Genomic DNA, 9,799 nt, shown 5'->3' on the forward strand with positions numbered 1-9,799 from the left:
TATATATATATATATATATATATATATATATATATATATATATATATATATATATATATATATATATATATATATATATATATATATATATATATATATATATATATATATATATATATATATATATATAATAAAAAATGCAATCTCTACAACTCTAACAAATTTTAACCTTCTTTCTGTTTTATGTCAAAGATTATATCGTAGCCAACACAAATGTCACTACTAGTTGCCATTTAAACAGCAAATTACTTCTGGCAATGGTATAAAGCACACAGCACCTAAATTCCAAGGATCTCCTAATACTCTACACCTTCACTGGAATTATAATTATCTACAATGACTATGCAGCCACCCAAATTTCTCCAAATGTACTGACAAATGCTGGAAGCAATGGTCACCAGAAAATATAAGTTTGATTCATAAGCCTCTCTTCCCAATGGGCAGCACATACTACAGTGTACAAAAAGGGCTATAGCTATCAATCCAGTTCTGACTCTCCACTTATTTATACTATAGAGCTGTGTATGGCACACAAACTGTAAACAAAATAACCCATGATGACAGCAGATACAAATCAACCACAATAAACCTATTGATAGGCTATGTTTGGTTAGTATTGCACATTGTTGCTCACTGCACATGTATACACATGTCTGAATCAACCTCATGCATGCAAAGGCTGTTTAATATCTACAGAGGCTGTACTACATTCCCAGGTCTATGGCAAAAAATGAACCAAGTACCAGACCACGATTGGTAATAACTTCCTACCATAAAATAGCTAAAAATAAATAAATAAGCTACCACCCAGGAGGGGTTCTGTCCAAGTCTGTGATGTCTGGAAAGCCAACAGTGAGAACCGACAAAATGCTTTGTAAACCACCGGGATATGTACAGTACACAAGAAAACATTATGTGGCGTTTGAGAGTTTAGGAAATATAAGGAAGCTTATATCACATACACCATTTTCTGATTTCCACAAATCCAAAGAGGCTTTACAGCCATTGTTCACCCAAAAAAACAAAATTAATAATAATTATATATATATATATATATACAGTAGTACCCAGATTTACACGGTCAATTGACGCGGAAAGTGAAAACCGCGTAAAGTGAACAGAACATATGGGATTAATTCCAATAGAGACTGGCCCGACCCCCAAACTCCACTTTTTCCGACACAATGCCTATGTTGTAGTAAAAATAACATCTAAATTTTATGATGGTATGCTCACACAATTAATATTTAAGAGAAATACAGTCGCCAGGTTAATGTCCATTCAAATAATGGACTCAAATCCCCTCTTCCCAGCTCACTAGCTCCTACCTCTCTGATTAATGTTTGGGTGAAAACTCTAGATTTTAACATTTACTAATAAATAATACCTCAGACTAAAGTTAGGATAATATAATTGACATTTCTGGATTCCTTGCAGGTCAGGGAATATTTTGAATGTAAACTTCATATATTGTGCACAAAAGATAAAATATTTGCTTTGTGTAACCCAAATTATTACTTTAGATCTAAAATTTGTATGTCTAATGCAAAATCCATGATGTTTATATTCAAAATGATCATCATATTGTAAAAATTCCAGCAATGTAAATTATATTCTGGCCGGGTAATTTGTATGAATTTTATGAGCTAAAACAAATATCTTCAGTTAATAAAAAAAAAGAAATATTCTTCAAGGACACTAACTGTCAATCAAAATACTCCACCCTAGCTGGGTCGGTCCCTCCCTCCCTCCCTACTAGAGAAGGGATTGGGAGAAAATAGTATATTTACATTTTTAGTAATATGATGATCATTTTGAATATAAACACCATGGATTTTGCATTAGACATGCAAATTTTAGCTCTAATGTAATAATTTGGTTTACACAAAGCAAATATTTTATCTTTTGTGCAAAATATATGAAGTTTACATTCAAAATATTCCCTGACCTGCAAGGAATCCAGAAATGTCAATTATAATATCCTAACTTTAGTCTGAGGTATTATTTATTACTAAAGGTTAAAATCTAGTGTTTTCACCCAAACATTTCTCAGAGAGGTAGGAGCTAGTGAGCTAGGAAGAGGGGGATTTGAGTCCATTACTTGAATGGACATTAACCTGGCGACTGTATTTCTCTTAAATATTAATTGTGTGAGCTTACCATCATAAAATTAAGATGTTATTTTTACTACAACATAGGTATTGTGTCGGAAAAAGTGGAGTTTGGTGGTCGGGCCAATCTCTATTGGAATTAATCCCATATATTCTGTTGTTCACTTTACGCGGTTTTCACTTTCCTAGGTACCCCCGTGGGTTCAATTGACCGTGTAAATCAGGGTACTACTGTATAAACAATTATGCGAGTTGAAGGACCACTTTAAATATATGAAACAGTAGTAATCACTCGTGCTGAAATGGAAAAAAAAGGACAAAATTTAAATACCAGTATGTACAAAACCACCAATCACAGAGTGCAAGCAAACAAGTATGCACATGCCTCTCCAGCCACACTTATTAAAGAATATTACAATGGCCAGAAACAGAGCAAGGGTAATCATTACTCTCAACAAACACACTCAAGCTCATTTACACTTATTCAGAAGAGGAACTGTTCACTAATAGTCAACAACTTCCTAAATTCACACATGTCTGAGGAAAGAATTGCTCACTAACCACCAGTTGACAATTTCCTATGTAATGGGCTGTTATTTCATAATATAATTCATGTTAATTAATGACTAACAGCTTTATGATAATATTATGGTTTGTGCAACTATACAAATCCTTTATCTCAATGCTTCTCAAATTCCATTCAGTACTTTGAAATTCAGTATCTTACATTAACAGTTTAACAAGTGCCTTACTGCCTTAAGTAAATCAGAGAACCAATACCTAAAATTACATCTTCTTTACACATTACCCATACTCTGGATATTGCTTCTACCTCAGATGAGGGGAAAAATGAATAAAATTTATAGTTATTTGAATAATAAATTAACTATATTTGATACATCATACAAGACTCCATCTCTACAACAAAATATCCTTGATCCAGAAGATTCTTCCTATAGCTTTAAGCATTACTTCAGAATATGGTACAATAATAACAAAAGGAGATAAATTGTATCATTTTACAGAAACAAACTCTCCTCTCCACATAAAGAAATGAATATAAAAAATGCTAAAAAGGATAATATTGTACAGTAAAAATATAAGAGAAATATTCAGGGAGGGATAACTAGCAAACTTCATTTTCATCAGTTTTAATAATCTAAATACTGTACAGCTACTAGATAATTAAGATGAGTAATTTACATGAAGCCCACCCCCTAAAAAAATATATATATAAATAAATAAATAAAAATCTGAATAACTGCAAAGTGGCTTTCAATGCCACAATAATATGCAAATGATAACAGTTACATCTTACTGTGAAGATAAAATGGAGGCCTGATTAAGTAACAAAGGCCTTGCTTGCTTTACAATTACTGTACTGTAACATCAAGGTAACAGTTTACTTAAGATTGAACCGACTATTGGAGGAGTTACTCATCTTGTGTGAGTAGTCTTGGCAACTGGGTGTTTAATTCCATTCCTCAACCAAAAATTCAGGTACAGTTCTGGATACTGGCAAACTACATTTAATATAATCAGAAGTGGGTAAAGTTTCTCAAGGCCTTGGACATCTGTACTTAACCTCTTTCGTAATGAGGATCTATTTCCTTGCCAGAAAATAACAAAAGAAAAAAAAAATGTTGTTTTGCAGAAATTTCTTTAAAGCACTCATGGTACTAGCCTAAACAGTATGCTAATCACTCAGGCTTATCTTAAGGAATACTGATACTAAACATTTGATATCTATGATGAACTTCAAAATATTTTCTTTGCCAACTATGAGATCTCTTCTTTCATGACTATCCGATGTAGCTGATCTATTAAAATCTTAAAAACTTTGTGTACTATAAGTTTTTCAAACTCATAAATATAATACAATAGTGTGCATGTATAAGATGTTCAGTTTCTGATAATTTAAGGGAGCATGCAGCAAAAGAATACAATAATAGATTCAATCAAAGGGGAGCAACTTTAATATGTATAGTCTGTGAAATGAGGACAGTTAATATACTGTATGTGGAAATAATGACTTGCCATCCCAGCCTGTTCCCGTAGTTCATAGACTTGTCTTGCACCAATGTACTCTATCAGTTCCATTTTTTCTTTGTGGTTTCTGTAACCCTTGATCTACCCTAAACATAAGTGAGAGAAAAGGAAGATAATAGAAATAAAATAAAAAGGGTACCATTCATCAATAATGCCAGCAATTTGGTCACTGCATTAAGAAAAGCTTATGCAACATCTAAAAATTATTTTACTAAAAGTAAAAGAAAAGTTTTACACAAGACTTTACATTTATATCTAACACAATAAATTCAAAGTTGGTGCCTCACGTCCCCTTGAGTCACACTTACATCGTTAAACAGACAGCCAATGACTCAGAGAGGTTAGATCAACTCCCGACTTTTTCTAATATAGCTTTAGCTGTAATCCATACCAAGTCAGTACAATAGCAAGTAAATTAATCATTAATGCCCATAACCACAATTATCCAAGATTTTCTTAATACAGTTGCAGATCATCCATGGTATATTTGATACCTGAATTATCTTTCCCTTATTCTATGGGGTTTAATTTGCTACTATGCAAAAAAGATTACTTTAGTCCCACTCTCTCCTCGAACTGCTAAGGCGGAGTCAGTCTGCAGTAAAAATGAAGAAGTAAATAAGTAGGTAATATTAGACAGGAGATGCTGTACAGGCACCATAAATAAACAATGCTGCTGTGGTAAATACATTAACCTTCCCTTTAGACCTTCAGCTGTGACTTTGACCTTCAACACAAACACTTAATTAAGACATTTTGTACTTTCCAATTTGTTGACATTTATTCCTGTAAAGTTTTATCATGAACTTCCAAGTTAATATATAAGCTATGATCCAGACAAATGAACTTTTCACACCATTGCAAGCATACAGAACCTTTCCATAATAAGCTTTTCTTCTTACAAGCCTACAAGATCAACAATAACTCTCTCATGCAATTTAATTTTTTTCCTGCTGCTATCGCCACAAAATCTTCTTCAAGAACTATGCAACACTACATCAGGTAAATCTTAACACTGAAATCCCACTGTAAAAGATAAAGTACAGAAAAGTGAGAGCACTGTGTATTTCAACCAGGGGTTATGGTTAAAATATACAGTCTCACTTTTTCTGTGTTCTACTTCTATAGTGGGACTTACAGTCTTATTATTATACGTAATTGTATTTCAATTTGCATCAGAGCTATAAATGCAAGAAGAGCAATGCTTCCAACCTGTAATAGTTCCAAAACTATTTCAATTTGTAAATACAGTATTTGATAACAGGGTTGGAAAAAAGCATATAAAAAATTATTTATGGGAAGACTGATTTAAATCATGTCATAAATGTAAAAAAAATATCATGCCATAATGAAATCACGAGTGTACAGAAATCAAATACAGTACATTTGAAAAGACATAAAAAATACCAATGAATAAAGCTGCCCACTCCAGATTTTTCATTATTTGAATACATTATTTTAGCTATTCTGTAACAGGAATATTGTGAAAATAATAATAATGGGTGCTAGGGAATATAAGTTCTTTCTAAGAATTAATAAAACATTAACATTTCATATAACTGTCAGTAGTCAAGTCTTCGGTACACTGTTGCCATTTATTTTTTACACTTACACAGTTGCCACCTTTTGGGTACTTTTTATTTTAAGGGTACATTTTTAACACTACTCTACTGCACTGGTTGTTAGCCTAAACTTGTCACTCTCCATTAACTTTCCCTCCCTTCACCATTACTTACTTCAAAACACAGCTTTTTCATACAAATATTAAACATGTTGTACAGGTAAACCTCGAGATACAATGGGATTATGTTCCTGAAAAACCCATCGTCAGGTGAATTATCATAAATAGGGAGCCTTATAACATACCGGTTCAAAGGGATATATTCCCAGCCAGTCCCCAAACACACATGAATCACCAACAAAAAAATTCCTACACTACTACTATCTGTACAAAACAATAAAACAACTCGCCACATCATATTTGACAAGTCTGGTCATCATCTCATGTCCCCTTAGCCTCTGGTCATTATTACATGTCCCCTTAGCCTCTGGTCATCATCACATGTCCCCTTCGAGGCTAAGGGGACTCTTGTAGGTGGAGTGGAGATGTCACTCTGACTTCCACACAACCTCTGGGGAGTCTCATGCTGCTTAACAATGTCAAGCTTCACCTCAGAGACATGGTTGTCTTGGATGCCTTGGCCTTCCCAGACATTTTCAAAGTTACACTGCTCACTTCACAGTCACAAAAACAGAGCAAACGATGATAACTAAAACAATGAATGGCGGCTGACATTTTCAAAACAAGAATCGACACATCGATGGCGGGTTTACAATCGACAAAGAACCAAACACAGGGCTGTAGTGCACGGGTTGGCCTTGAGGCAACAAATGGGTAGGCTTAAAAGTGAAGGCAGAGATGTGTCATGCATCGGGTTAAATATTATTTCCTTATAAAATGTCACTGACTTGATGTAGAAAAATTTTATTTGCGTTGCCGGAATCCTTGCAAGACAGCGAATAATTTGATTAAATACATCTCATACTTTGCACTAAAGAGAAAAAAAACATAATTCCGACCAATGGATATCATTAAAGCGAGTTGTTTTGACCCTATATGGCGAGATGGTGTTAATTTATAACCACAGTTAAAGCGGAATATCACATCTCGGGATATCGTATCTCGAGGTTTACCTGTACTGTATTTAAAAAATTAATTCCATAAAAAATATATCATAAATTACTGTAATGGTAATTAAGTGTAGTTCATGGTATTCAAGTTATTAAATCTTTCTTCCTAATTACTCCTGGAACTTATGTACTTACACTCAGTACTTTATTTATTAAATAATTATTATTAAGATGATTTGCTTTTGAGAATATATTCCAAATACTGCACTGCAATGTACATTCATAGCATGGAAACTACAAAGGGGATTAAAGTTTTCAGTTTACAGTATATCCAAAGGTTTATATCCATAATTACTGCTCATAGTTGCTATATTTAGTCATTGATTTGTTATGATGAAGCTTGAAGAAAAGTTAAAAAGGTACGTACTATGAAAATATCAACATGTCAAAAATTGCTGATTTAAATCTGTTTTATATCATGCCAAATCAGTTTGATAATACGTGTAAAATATCTAGCTGCACTTACCGAATGACGACAACACACTCCAACAACAACCATTTTGGTTCTGAGATCTAATCCACTTTCACTACACTGTAGATCTTTCGTACAAACCAGAAACAGGCGACGAAGCCAATGGTTCCTGAAAAAAAAAGGAAAGAAAAAAGAACTAAAAAAATCTGCTTCAAAAGTGACATTCCTCATCATACTGGATATGCCTTCACCAGTTAAGAGTATTGGAGCAAAATGAAACCAGTACGCCTGGCCATGTACTAAATTCTTCCCTTAGCGACCCTCCATAGTCTTGTCTAATTCCACTCTTTATGAGATAAAGCTCAGAAACGTTCGCAACATTTGTATTAGGTGACGGACCGTAAAATCCACAGGTCTTTAATATTCCTTCTCCAGTAAAAAAATAAAAAATAAATAAAAATTTATAGCTCAGTGAATGTTAAAAACCCCAAACACCACTTATAAAAGATCTTTTTACTGCATGGATTACGTTTTTACTCAAGTCATATCAGAAAAAATACATACCAACCCGAGAGCCATAACTTGCTATACAGTAATATCATTGAGTTACCATAGAGCAAGTGTATATTACCGTTAACATAATGCATACCTTTGTTGCCACACACACTTTCATGGTGGCTTGATAATATATTATTTAATATATGTCAAAAGTCAATAACAACTTTCTAATGTTTCCATGTTCCAAATTACATAAAATTAGGATATTAGAAGGGCAGTAACTGTATTGTGATGGCACTAAGTATGACCTCATCAAGACCAGACTGGACCAACACTGACATAGACAGATAAATTTTGAAGCCAGTACCTGCCAACAGTGCGTATCAGTGGCGAAGAGGATAAAGTATAACTGTTCACTTCCAAGACATCAATAATAGGAACACGTGTTTAAGTTCTATTGTACAATACCCTCTTAAATTTATCATAAAAATAATAATATCTTTTTATTATGATATATAAAGTCATTTCTGCTACAACGCGTGTTTTGTCAACGCGAATTAATTGTAACGCGATTGATGAATAGGTGAATGCTGTTTGTAAAATGCGAACTTACAGTAACACTTAGATACTTTTGAGGCACAAATAAAATTTTTATATTATATTGTAACACCCCAAAATTTGTCTCTCTCTTTTTTTTTAAGTGTGGCTTACGGTATATTCGTCAAAATATGGTATCTATTAACTTTATCCCTACCTTTGTGTGATCAAAAAGTAAAGAAAATTCAAATAAAAGGGAGGAGGTTGGGAGGTGCAAGTGTAGCAAGAGGTTGAAATAACAAGTGGAAAACATACATGATTGCATCTTAAATTCTCTAAATCAAGCCTAATTATAAATTCATATCTATTTTAGTTGTTTTTAGGAAAATGAGTTGTAATAGAAGAGAATAAGAATTGTGGCTATTTCCTTTTAGTCATTTCTAAAGCCTGGGCTATCAACCACCACTCACTAGATCTTTGTCATGGCATAAGACAACCAAGGAATTCATGATAAAATTTAATTCACGATAAACTTAATGTACTATACAGTATATGCTTACCAGGGAAAAGTTTCATACCTGTGAGCAAGAAGAAAAGGAAGACCATGATTGCTGTATACCCAAAGTAGAGCATGGTGGATACCACACCCTCTATGCTCAGCTTGGTAACGAAGTAATGAACACAGTAAAGGAATAAGTAAAATGAAGTGAATCCTGATGTTAAGAAACTACGCCACCACCAATGATAGTCCTGAAAAAGAGAAGAAAAAATATATAAATAAATTTTCAGAGAGCACACAAGGTGAGCAATAACAATAAAATTAAATATTTGGCCTCGAGGATACATTGAAAATCAAACCATAATATGAAGTGCATTAAAACACACCAAAGCTCCTCAAAAACATCTTAAAATTTAACTTAACCTGTTCATGGGTCTTCCCATATACAGTATAAGCAGGTTGCCCAGGTGAGGCGGAAGGTAATAAGTATTAATTTAAACAGGGGGTCCTCGTTACATGTGGTTTTGCACCAAGTGGTGATATAAAAAGTCCCCGCAGTTAAGAGGATCATAAGGCTGAAATCAGTCTTAACTTTTTGAAAAATTGAAGTTCCCACCCACCTCAGTAGCAGTTGCCTGTGTCCACAGGCATTATTTTTAAGTGCTCCAAGAACTATAATTATCAACTTTGTTATGTCTTTGGTGACATTGGTGAACTATTTTTGTAGCCATCAGTTTCAAACTGAAGCAAGGTGGTGCAGTGGCTAAAAGGAGGCGTAGTAGCTATGGGATGGACATGAAATTAGAAGTTATATGTTGTAATAAAAATGGTGAGCATGTATTAATGAACCACTTTCACTGAAATGAGCGTTGGAGTTGTAAAGTTAAATACTTCCATAAAATAATATGTAATCAAATGTTCCAAAATTTTTTCTAAGATGTATATATAACTGTTAAAAGATACCAAATTAATCTTTATGAGTGTCACTTACAATGTGACAGT

At 33.5% G+C, this 9,799-nt stretch overlaps 1 long non-coding RNA gene across 1 annotated transcript; it reads right to left on the reverse strand.

Annotated features, from left to right (window-relative positions):
- Nucleotides 1-2,974: 2,974 nt before the first annotated feature.
- LOC121865694 lies at nucleotides 2,975-9,069 on the reverse strand. The gene is made up of 3 exons (XR_006088795.1): nucleotides 8,877-9,069; nucleotides 7,318-7,432; nucleotides 2,975-4,755 (listed from the first exon to the last, which is right to left on the reverse strand). It is a non-coding gene; the product is annotated as an uncharacterized LOC121865694 (long non-coding RNA).
- Nucleotides 9,070-9,799: the final 730 nt, after the last annotated feature.

Source organism: Homarus americanus, unplaced genomic scaffold, assembly GCF_018991925.1.
Source record: "Homarus americanus isolate GMGI-L3 unplaced genomic scaffold, GMGI_Hamer_2.0 scaffold10876, whole genome shotgun sequence".
NCBI lineage: Eukaryota > Metazoa > Arthropoda > Malacostraca > Decapoda > Nephropidae > Homarus > Homarus americanus.